The sequence below is a fragment of the Hemicordylus capensis genome, chromosome 2 (assembly GCF_027244095.1).
Source record: "Hemicordylus capensis ecotype Gifberg chromosome 2, rHemCap1.1.pri, whole genome shotgun sequence".
NCBI classification, from domain to species: domain Eukaryota; kingdom Metazoa; phylum Chordata; class Lepidosauria; order Squamata; family Cordylidae; genus Hemicordylus; species Hemicordylus capensis.
Window position 1 is genome coordinate 206330519 of NC_069658.1, and position 12200 is coordinate 206342718.

At 52.3% G+C, this 12200-nt stretch overlaps 1 long non-coding RNA gene and 1 other non-coding gene across 3 annotated transcripts; both read right to left on the reverse strand.

Annotated features, from left to right (window-relative positions):
* Nucleotides 1-2703: 2703 nt before the first annotated feature.
* Nucleotides 2704-7936, reverse strand: LOC128347708 (uncharacterized). 2 transcript variants are annotated; one of them, XR_008317668.1, is made up of 4 exons: nt 7637-7936; nt 6671-6729; nt 4392-4550; nt 2704-3938 (listed from the first exon to the last, which is right to left on the reverse strand). It is a non-coding gene; the product is annotated as an uncharacterized LOC128347708 (long non-coding RNA). The 2 variants fall into 2 exon arrangements; XR_008317667.1 differs by lacking the exon at nt 6671-6729.
* On the reverse strand, nt 5556-5651 carry LOC128348415 (Z30 small nucleolar RNA). Its single transcript, XR_008318138.1, has one exon. It is a non-coding gene; the product is annotated as a Z30 small nucleolar RNA (small nucleolar RNA).
* Nucleotides 7937-12200: the final 4264 nt, after the last annotated feature.

Here is a 12200-nt window from a genome sequence, read left to right on the forward strand (position 1 = left end):
AGCCGAAAGAGAGCTGGTTGCACATGTGCATCCGGGTTTGCAGCATACGTGGCTTCTCTTGCCTTGTGTGGGCAGGCGTCTTGATGGGCCTCTTGCCCAATCTGAAGTGTATGTGCCATGGCTTCCAGCCTTCTGCGTTGGCACCGAAGTGGCTCTTTGAACCGACAGAAACTTGCTTCCAAGGGCACACAGCTTAGATTGCACCGTAAATGAATGAGCTTCTGTTCTCAGATCTGTGTAAATCTGCATCGGAGCGATCCGGCAATTCGGAAGTAAAAAAAACGTTATTCTCGTCGTCGGGCGACATTCAGGTCTGTATCGCGGGAGAGGCGTTTCCTCCTGTGTCTCTGAGACGCTTAAACTTGCTTAACTGGTGTACTGTCCTTGCACTCTCCTAGGTCTGCACAGCTTTGGCCTCTTTCAGTCTGATCTTGGAGAGGCTGCCAGGGAGGGAACTTGGAACCTGCAGATGCTCTTCCCAGAGCGGCTCCATCCCGCGCTCACTCATGTAGTCTCCCATCCAAATGTAAACCAGGGTGGACCCTACTTAGCAAAGGGGCCCATTCATACTTGCTACTACCAGGCCATCTCTGCTCCCTATAGTTTTGGCAGGGAGGTGCAAATCTGTTTTTAGACATTCCAGGGTGACAGGGTGCCTTGGATTAGACATGTACCCCGTTTTGCGTTGTTTATTTAAAATGTTTCTACCCCACCCCTTCGTTGTAATACTTCCCCGGGTCAGCTCACAAAATGAGTAAAGCAGAGAAAATGTGAGCGCCAGTGTGGACTAGTGGTTAGCAGTGTTCCCTCTCACGGGGATTCCCTGATGTTGTGGACTACAACTCCCAGGGTCTATGGCTTTGGCTTGGGGATTATGGGAGTTGTAGTCGTCAACATCTGGGAACCCCTGTTATTTATTTGATTTATTTCCTCCCCTTCCAAAAATGGCTCGGGGCAGTTTACACCAAAATTTTAAAAAAGTGTTAGGGGGTATTGGGCCAGGACCAGGGTGACCCGGAATCAAACCCCCCGGGGGGCTCAGCCAAGAAACTCACTCAGCGACTCTGAACCAGTGGCTTCTCTCTCGGCCTAGCCTACCTCTCAGGGTCGTTGTGAGCACAACCGCAGCGCTGGGCTCGGTCTCTCCCTCCCTCCTGCAGCGTGACGGGACGGGCGTGGTCAGCGGCCAAGCGGGTCCTGGGCGGCCTGGCTTCCTCCCTCTCCACCGGCCTCTCCGGGGGCGTCTTCTTCCTCCAGTTCCTGCAATGGCGGTACTCCGCGGAGAACCAGGAGAGCATCCAGGCCCTGCCGGCCCTGCCCGCCCCGCCTCCCCCCACCCGCCTGGGCCACGGGGCTGGCTCCCCGCTCCTGCCCCGGCTCTGCCGCAAGATCCGCACCAAGGACACCGCCCTCTCCGCCTCCGGCTTCGGCTTCTGCTACCCCTGCGCCTACGGCTACGTGAAGCGTCGCCAGCGGTGCCCCGTCACGGGCCACGCCACAGAACTCCAGCACCTGGTCAAACTGGACACGCCTGGAAACTCACTGGCGCCACACGGCTTGGGTCCCCATGGCTTGTGGGACTACGACTCCCATCACCCCCTGCCGCCGCGGCTGCAGTGGGGCGTGATGGGGCTTGTAGTCCAGCCCCACATTGGGGAACTTCTGCTCCACAGAGACACAGTGTTGTGCTTTGTGGCAGTCAGTTGCCAGAATACCTGACCTCTGAGACCCTGGATGGGCATCATACTCCCTGCACGAAAGGGAGCCAAGCGCCGACCACTAAGAATTCTCCCGTTAGCTCACGCGGCTGATTATCCCCAGCAGCTGGGAGCAGAGGGAGGTCAGCCGAGTGAGAGACCCATAGGTTGGGGCTGCACAACTGGCATCGGAATCCCGCTGGTTTGGGACTCCCGTCATCCCCAGCCACAGTGGCCCAAAGGGATGATGGGAGTTGTAGTCCAACGTCTGGAGACTGGAGACGTCTGGCCTGGAGGGCCGGCCACAACCATCCCTGTTGGTTTCCCTACCACACCCTCGCCAAATGACCCCCGACAAATCCCAGAGGGGTTGGAGGGAGTGTTTCCAAAGGCCAAAGCTCTCTTGGAGTGACACGACATCTCTGCAGCCTTCCGTTTTTTTAGAAAAAATAAAGGGGCGCGATGTACGAACGCCCCCCCGTTGCCCGGCTGTTTGGGTTCTATGAACGCATCATCACTGGAACAAGGGACTGCCAAGTATAGAATGTATTAAAAACGGCTTGATCAAGAGCGCGATCCTTGTGCTCCGAATATTTCGACATACGTTTGTTTGGTCCCCATCACCAGCACTTAAGAACTTCATTCCTTAGCTGGAAAACCTCTCCTCCCTCTGTGCCCAAAGGGTGCCAATTTCAGGTCAATCTCAGGTCAGTCTCAAGGAAACTTCCTTTCCCATCTTCTAAATGTCCCAATTCATTCAAAAAGGTGGGGACTGTTTCTCCCCCTGCCCCCCCCCTGCACCTTGCAGGCAATAGGGAAAGAGAACTTGGTGAGCTATTTCCCAAGCTCTCAAAATATCCCTCCGCGATCTCCGTCGTTTTCCAACGAAAAATAACGGGGGAGCCATTTCCCACTGGTCCCAGCAGACGGGGGTGCTTTTTCTTGGTGCTGGGAGGGCCGTTTAAGAGAAGGAGCCCTCTCTTAAGGGGAAAAGCGCTGGGAAAGATGACGACAGAGATTTATATACAACGATGAATATTTATATACCAAGTTCCCAAAGCGGTTTACATAGGTATAAATAAATCAAGAGGGTCCCCTGTCCCGAAAGGGCTCACAATCTAAAAAGCGAATATAAGACAGACCCCAGCAACAGCCACTGGAGGGATGCTGTGCTGGGGTCGTAGAGGGCCAGTTGCTCTCCCCCTGCGAAATGTAAGAGAATCGCCACTCTTAAAAGGTGCCTCTTGGCTCAGTTGGCAGGGGCCTTTCCCAGCACTCCCAAGAGGTTGCAGGGGCTTAAGAGGGCTCCGTTCCCCTTAAAGGAGCCCAGGCGCTGGGCAAAGCGTAACACTGCATGGGGTCAGGCAGGGTCCCCTCTAACGGAAAATCCCAGACGCTGTTGACCACAACTCCCAGCATCCTCAGCCAAAGCCCACTGCAGCTAGGGATTCTGGGAGCTGTAGTCAGCATCATCTGGGATTCCCTCTGACAGAGAACCTAGCTTTGACCCAAGCATCACACAGGCCCAACAGGCAATTCGCCAGGGGGAGCGCTCTTTGGGCTGATGGGGACAGCCACTGGCCCCCAGACCTCCCAACGAAGAAGTCTGACGCAGCTGAAGGAGCAATGTGTCTGCAGAGGGTTCGACTGCAGGTGCATGCTGTGATTGCGTGGAGGGATCTCCGGAGCCTGTCCTGGGCCCAGTGCAAGCACTTCCATGGAGCTCTGCAAGCAGTTTATGGACATCCGAAGAGCCCTGCTGCCGGATCAGGCCCAAGGAGGAGGCCCATCTAGTCCAGCATCCTGATTCACACAGTGGCCCACCAGAGGCCTCGAGGAAGCCCACAGGCAAGAGCTGGAAGGGGCAGGCCCTCCCTCCTGCGGCTGCTGCCCTGCAACTGGGATTCGGAGGCATCTTCCCTCTATTGATTGAATTCCGATACCGCCTAATATAGAATTCTCTAGGTAGTGTACAAATGAAAACAGGACACAAAGTATATCACTTAAAATTCACAAAGCAGATAAAAATCACAATAGAGAAAAATACATTCTTAGCTATCTATTTTATCTATTAAAACATATTATTTATCTAAGAGAAGAAGAAGACGACCAGCAGCAAGGTGGGTGGACTCGATGAGGACAGCCATGAATGCAGCACCAGGAGACCTTAAAAGCCAAGTTGATCATCCTGGAGAGACTCTCTCTATGTGGTTGCTCAGAATCGACACCGACTTGACGGCACTTAATCAATCAATCAATCAAAAACACATTAAGATTTAAATTTCAATTAAAAGCCTGGGAAAATAGGAATTTCCTTTGCAAATATCCCTTTGCAAGTACATAAAGGAATTTCCTTTGCAGACCCCTGCTAACTTGGTGAAGAGGCACCTTTTAATGTGGTGATTCTTTTATTTAGCAGGGGGAGAGCAACTGGCCCTACCCGCCCCCAGCACAGCATCCCTCCAGTGACTGTTGCTGGTGTCTGTCTTATGTTTCTTTTTAGATTGTGAGCCCTTTGGGGACAGGGAGCCATCTTCTTTATTTGTTATTTCTCTGTGCAAAGCGCCCTGAGCCATTTTTGGAAGGGCGGTCTAGAAATCGAATACATACATAAATAAATGTGCCTTGTAACTCCCCCAGAGCAAAAGGAGACACTTCTGAGCTGCTTTTCTAGACATAAGGCATAGCACACACCTTTGGGCGCCCACAGTGAGGCTAGGCTTTTTAAGCACTGGTGGGTTAGTGGTACGGGACGTCGAGGAGGAATCATGCAAACCGCTAAGACTGCTCAGCATTCTAGGTTACCGAGTCGTTGTATGGTTTCACGCGTCAACGTTTGCAGAAAACCCTCACCTGTTAAAAGAAAGAAAGGAAAGGAAAGAGAGATCGTGGTTACTAATCACAAAGGAAGGCCATCCCGGTTTTTACACAATGCACGTCTCGGTGAGCTCAAAGCTCCTTTGCAGCTCTGGAATTAGGAGGCGGCCTCAGACAGATCCTGGGTCCATCGCGCTCAGGATTGTCTGCCTTGGCTGGCAGCAGCTTCTCCAAGGTTGCAAGCAGGGGTCTTTCGCAGGGATTGCGCCTGGGACCTTCTGCGTGCAAAACAAATGCTCCATCCCGAAAGGTGGCAGGCATTAGTATCCCATCCAGGCCCTGAGCACAGAGAGTCCTGCTTAGCTTCAATCAGGTGGTGTTTCATAACTACTTCCCTCACACAGACAAGGAAATCTGATGGAGATTTAATGACGGGGAGGAGAGCTGGTCTTGTGGGAGCCAGCATGAGTGGTCCCCTTTGCTAAGCAGGGTCTGCCTTGGTTGACACTTGGATGGGAGACTACATGTGAGCACTGAAAGAGATTCCCCTTCGGGAATGGGGCCAGAACTCTGGGAAGAGCCCCTTCCTGCTTGTATGCAGGAAAGTGCCAAGTTCCCTCCCTGGCTGGGAGAGACTCCTGCCGGCCATCTTAGAGAAGCCGCTGCCAGTCTGGGTAGACAATCCTGAGCTAGATGGACCCAGGGTCTGACTCGGTATAGGGCAGCTTCTTCTATTCCTAAAAGTCTATTCAGCAACAACTCCATTTTCTCCTTCCCCTTCCCCTCCCTTTCCCTTTCTCACTCCCCTGCCCCACCGCACAGGACGCCCACCCCTCCCCAGATAAATGTCCAAACAAACGGCAAAAGATTCCTGGACAGGTGCCTGTATGGTGAGCCCTTCGGCCCTGGCAGTCATTTTACCCCAAACTAGCAGCAGTCCAGCCTCAACCCCCAAGGGGTCAGCGGCAACCAGCCCTCCGCGGCCAGTGGGCAATCCAGGCGCTCCCCATCCCCGGAGCAGAGAGGGCCCCCTGCACCAACTGGCTCGGAGAGAAGATGACCTGATCACGTCCTGGTCAGAGTCCCAACCGCAGTCGGGGCAATACCAGGCCAGACTAGACTTCGCTCATCATGGCCGATCCCACAGGCGGGTCTCGCACACACACACCAGCCGTTGTTCGCCCCATGGCAATGCAGCCAAACCTTCTTTCCTTCTTTCCAGCTTGACTTGAAAATGGGGTGACTCGAGAGAGAGAATCCATGCTGGACATGGCCGTGGCCAATACCCGGAAGTTTTCCACATGGGGCTTGCCTTCTATCTCGCATCTCTGGGACGGAGGGGGGGTGTTCATATATCGGCCAGTTTTACCCCGACGTTGATTCTCACGCTAGGGTGTAACCTGATTTATATCTGGTGCGGGGGATTCGCTTTTTGTGTCGGGTGTTGGAGGTAACTTTGAGTTTTCAGCAAGGCCTTGCAGAAAACTTGTGGTAAAGCCTGCTGTGTGGAGAACCTCTGGGGGCGGGAGGGAGGGAGAGAGAGAGAGCGCTACATCAGTTTCCCCAATTTTTGCAGTGGGGAAAAAAATGTTAAAAGATGCAAAACAACACAGCATTCATAAAACCAGGGGTTCCCAGGGTTGATAAAATCTGATGGGTTTTTTGTTTGTTTGTTTGTTTTAAACCCTTCAAAACCAGGTTTTTAATCAATTAAATTGGATTTTAATTCTTTTTTAATCATTAAAAAAAGCACCTAGGTCAAAGAGATGATCAGGAATATTAATCATAACTGCTTGTTATATTTGATGAACATGTTAGCAGCTGTATATGGGAATGAGAGATAAGAGACTGGATCAGTCCTACTCTGCAGGTGGTGTGCATGCAGCACACACAAACCAGTGCTGGATCAATGAATACAGAGAGAATTGGGGTGGATGGAGTAGATCTGGGAGAGGAGGAGGAGGAGTCTGGATATAAAAGCAGGAGGAAGGGGAGGGGTAGAAAGTGAAACCGAAAGTGAACAGACCACACCCAAGCCAAACAGGGGAAACTTTTTCTGAGTGTATCTTCCACTGTAGAAGGGAAACACCCATCATGGCAGGAGGGAATCAAGAGACCCCATTTGGGAAAACAATATTGTAATGACGTTTCTGTACCTGTAATACGAGAGTGCAAAATGCACACCGTGCAACAATGAAATGAAAGGCCTGGTTGCCTGAAAGAAACAGCATTCATTTTATTTAACACTTCTGTTCTGCTCTTCCTCCAAGGAGCCCAGAGTACATAGTTCAGTTTCTCCTCCCCACAACCCTGTGAAGTAGCTTAGGCTGAGAGAGAAGTGACTGGCCTAGAGTCACCCAGCTAGTCTCATGGCTGAATGGGGATTTGAACAATGGGGATTTGAACTCAGGTCTCCCCGGTCCTAGTCCAGCACTCTCACCATTACACCACGCTGGTACTCTGAACATCACACACAGGGGACATGAGAAGTGTGTACCTACCTTCTGAAAATGAAACCCCCTTGGCTGGAGACATGGAAGCTGCCACATACGGAGTCAGACCCTTGGTCCATCTATCTCAGGATTGCCTACCCAGACTGGCAGCGGCTTCTCCAAGATTGCAGGCAGGAATGTCTCTCAGCCTGTCTTGCAGATGGAACCTTCATGCACGCAAGCAGGCAGGCAGGCAGGCAGGCAGGTGCTCTCCCCAGAGCGGATTCCCCATCTCCTAAGGGGAACATCTGACAGTGCTCACACATGTGGTCTCCCATTCAAATACAAACCAGGGTGGACCCTGCTTAGCAAAGGGGCCCATTCGTGGACCCTGGGGTTTGAGCTCACTTGGCACCCCCAGGCAGGGCTAAGAGCGACTGTAACCTTGGAGAAGCTGCTGCCAGTCTGTGAGGACAACACTGAGCTAGATGGACCAAGGGTCTGACTCGGTAGAGAGCAGCTTCCTATGCAGTTTTTTTGCTTTGCATTATTTTTAATGCATTTACATTTAACAATAATAATAATAATTCCTTGACCCTTCCCCCATGCATCAACACTGGGTATCTCCTCTTTTTTAAATGCACGCTTGTTTTCCTCGCTTTCTCTCCACCCTTTCCCACACAAACTTACCTCTTGGCTCAAAGAAGCTCCGCGCACCACCACCTTGGCTTCCGCCCTCTCTCAGCTCTCAGCCAATCGCAGCTCCGGAGGCCTGGTCACGTGGTGAACGAGAACAGCCAATCGCCGCCTCCGTGTGGAACTTTCACTCTCATGTTTGCCTGGGATCTAGAGGAATAAGGCAAGAGCGCGCTACGCCCGAAACACTCCCGGCTCCCAATCGAACGCTGGCCACTGGCCAGATCGTGCAGAGTACGGAGCAAGTCCAGTTGGGGGAATCCGTTTTACCCGGCCTGATCCATCCCTGCCTGTGCATGGAGGGCGTTGCCCGTGGCCACGATCCCGTGGAAGCCGGAAATGTCGCTGCAAAGCCAGTAGCTCTTTTGCCAACTCATTCTTGGACTGTGCGCGCTGGACAGAGAGAGGTGGGCAAACTCAGGCCGATCCCTGCTGGCCCAGGGTTGAGCGGCTGGGGGGTGCCTCCAGGCTGTGCTGCTTGCCACACACACACACAAATGAGCAAAAGCAAAAATCCTATGGAGTTTTCTCGTTGTAAAATGAAGGTGGAAGGCAAGAATGCAGTAGGTGAGCATACAGGGGTCTCATGCAGATGATGCAGTAGCTATTAATAATTATACTTATATTAAAGATCATCACTGCAGTGTGACAGCAGTTGCTGGAAACATCTGTCTTGGCTTTATTTCTTGTGGCTTGGCTTGATCTAAAGACCTGGGAAATTCCTGGGGACTGTGGCAGGGGGGATGGGGGGTGGGAGGAAGGAGAAACCACCAATTTTGGAATTATTGGCAGGAGAATATGGCAGAGGAGGTTGGAAGAGGCAGATGGTGGGGAAAGAAGAGCTCTCTTGTGGAGGGACGGTGAAGGTCCTGCATTTTGTGGGGGGAAACGTGTCTTTCTTTACAAATGGGTCCATCTCAGCCATGGAAACTTGTAGGAGTGTCTTAATCCAGGGGTGCATAACTCAAATGCCCCAGTGGGCTGAAACCAACCGTGACTTGGCCTGTGGGGGCCGAGGCCAAAATTAAAACAACAAAAGCATTTAAATGTGCAGCTCTTAGTCTTCTTAACACATTTCCTATAATTAGAAGTGACTTCAGTCCGACTGGAATAATTCTAGAGCAAGGTTTGACAAATCCCAGGCGCCAGGCATCCAGGGCGCCTAGAAATTTAACCGTGGTGCCTCGTTTAGGATATCCAGAGAGAGACTCATTCAATAAAACCGTGATTTGTCCCAGGAGGCCCTGTTTCTGTTCCGGTGCTTGCAAAGGGCAGAAAGGGAAGCCAAGCTCCTCTCCCCTCCGCAATGTCCATCACTAAGTCTGGTCATTTGGGCTGGCTCCTAAATCTTTGGGCTGGCTCCTAGATCCAGAGAAAATTAGTCAAGACCTGCTTTGCTCCCCCTTCCCCCTGATTGTCCCCCAGTTTCTTCTTCTGTGTGCAACGCTTTCTGTTCTTGATAAATTCCGTATATTCAGCAGTATCTTCAGTCTGGTTTTGGAAAGGGTCCTTGTGGAACTATTTGGGAGAGGCTTTCCAAGGTCACTGCAAAGTTGCAATTCTTAGAATCACCTGGGTTCTGCGGACTGTAGCTGTACAGCGTCAGGAAATAGGAATACGACAAATATTGATACCCCGCTTCTCAAGAAAAGTCCCCCAAGTGGTTTGCATCAATATAAATACATGATTAAAATGGGTCCCTGTCCCCAAAGGGCTCACAGTCTAAGATGGACACCAGCAACAGCCTTCAGTGGGTGGCAGCCTACCTTGCAGGAGCGGTGTGCTCCCAAAGTGAGATCAGAGCAATCTCTCTGCTGAGGGGGATTCCAAGGAAAACGTGATTAATACCCCCACCCCTCCGCCTCTGGGTCAATGTTTTCAAGACTGCTAAAAAGGGCGGAGAAGTGACATTGCGGTAATTCCAGGCAATGTGCATGAAATCCCAGAAGCGGAGAGTCTTAGAAAAAGCTGGGCGGGTCTGGCAATATTAGCAGGTGAGTCATTTACCGTAAGATGTGAAGAGAGTGGATAGAGAGACTGTTCTCCCTCTCTCACAACACTAGAACCAGGGATCATGCCATGAAATGGAAGGTGGGGAAATTTAGGAAGGACCTTTTCACGCACTGCAGAATCAACCTGTGGAATTCTGTGCCACTGGATGTGGTGAGGACCACTAGCTTGGGTGGCTTTAAGAGTGGCTTAGACCAATTCACAGAGGACAGCTCTATCAAGGGCTACTAGTCTGGTGGCTGTGGGCCACCTCCAGCCTCAGAGGCAGGCAAGGTGCCTCTGAATACTCCTTGCAGGGGAGCAACATGGCAGGAGAGAAGGCATGGCCTGTGGGCTTCTCTTCTCTTGCCTGTGGGCTTCTCAGAGGCCCCTGGTAGGAGGAGGCTGGGCTAAATTGGCCTTGCGCCTGATCCAGCAGGGTTGTTGCTATGTTCGTAGGAGAACCTTTGGCTCCTCAAGCACCCTCTGCTTTCACAATATTTCTTCTCTTTGGCTTTCCCCACAGCATTGCTCTTGCACCTGACCACATTTCGATCCCCTCGTAGTGCTGGAAATGCCCAGGAAGATTCAAAAGCCTTTCCGGGGCCAGGCCTGGAGCGTTGAAGAGACCTTGGATCTTCTGGCTATCTGGGGCAAGGAGGTCATCCAGGATCAGCTCGGCAGCTGCCATCCCAATATCGAGGTCATCAAGCACATTGCTGGTAAAATGGCCGAACGGAGCCATCAACGCAATGCCGGTCAAAGACCAAGTGCTCGAGGCAGCAGTGTAAGAACTCAGGCTCTGGGAAAGCCTGCAAGCATGATAAACAGCTGCGCGAGATTCTCAAGGGGGGTCCGAGTGCGCCACCCAAACCGGCTGTCACTCCCAGCCTGGAAGCCCAACATCGCAGAGCCTGGACCACAGGAGCGGTTCACCCCTGCCCGGGTCACCGTCAGCATGGATCTTCCCTCCAGAGCCAAAGGTCTCACGGGGGCTGCTGCTTCAGCTCCCGACTAGGCTTTCTGTCTGTGTGCCCACCTCTGGGCTTCAGCAAACCATCTTAGTTTTCTGACACAGACAGTCACAGGAACAGCGGAAGCTGCCTTCTGCCGTGTCAGGCCCTTGCTCTGCCTAGCTCTACAGGATTGTCTTCACAGACTGGCAGCGGCTTCTCCTCCAAGGCTGCAGGCAGGCAGGAATCTCTCTCAGCCCTCTCTTGGAGATGCTGCCAAGGAGGGAACTTGGGACCTTCTGCAAACAAGCACGCAGATGCTCTTCCCAAAGGGGCCGCGTCCCCTCAGGGGAATCTCTCCCGGTGCTCACACCTGGAGTCTCCCATTCAAAGGCAACCCAGGGTGGACCCTGCTTAGCAAAGGGGACAGCTCATGCTTGCTCCCACAGGTCCAGTTTTCCTCCCTGATTTATGCTCCAGACCTTGAGCTGGACGGGACTACTAGACATGTTGCTCAAGGCACATGCAATGGACTGCCCCCCTCTTTGCTGGCCCCACTGATGGATGGGGGCCAGCATGAGTGAGAGGAGGTCCTCCATCAAGGCCATGCCCCCCCCCCGGCTGGCCCCACCGCTGCCTCCTCGGCACGGCTCTCTTTCTGGTCCCTACCAGCCTCATCCACTGAGGCATGCGAAACGGCATGGAGTGTGCCCAGCTGGCTGGGTTATCAACAGTGTTCCCTGTACCGGGGGTTTCCCAGAGGTTGACTACAACTCCCATGATCCCCCAGGGTGAGGGTTCCTTTTGCAGCTGGGGATGCTGGGAGTTGTAGCCAGCCACCTCTGGGATTCCCTGTTACAAGGAACACGGCAGGCTTCCCAGACGGCAGGCTTCACCACGAGTTCGAAGCGGCCCAAAAAACCGGATGCAAAAAGTGGATTTTCTTATCCTGGATATACGGGTGGAACTTGGAAAATTAGAATATCGTGCAAAAGTCCATTAATTTCAGTCATGCAAATTAAAAGGTAAAACTGATCTATGAGACAGACGCATGACATGCAAAGCGAGATAAGTCAAGCCTTAATTTGTTATCATTGTGATGATCATGGCGTACAGCTCATGAAAACCCCAAATCCACAGTCCCAGAAAATTAGAATATTACATGGAACCAAGAAGACCAGGATTGTAGAATAGAACAATATCGGACCTCTGAAAAGTATACAGTGTTCTGTGCTTGATTGGCCAGCAAACCCGCCTGGCCTGACCCCATAGAGAATCTATGGGGCATTGCCCTAACCGATGAAGCCCGGAACGGCTTAGGCCCTGGGCGTTTAAGAGAACGTCTTCTTGGTCATGGACCCCACCGCCCACTGAAGTCGTCTGGAGAGGTCCGTCTGCAGCTGCCACCGGCTCGTCTGGTGGCCACTCAGGGACGGGCCTTCTCCTCCGTCGCTGCCCCGAGGCTTTGGATCGCGCTCCCTTGTGAAATCAGAGCCTCCCCGTCTCTGACAACTTTGTAAAAGTCTTTGAAGACACATCTGTCCGCCCAGGCTTTGAGCCGGTATTGTTTCGATGGTGTAAATGTTGTTTTTAGAATATCGTTTTAAAATTCTAAA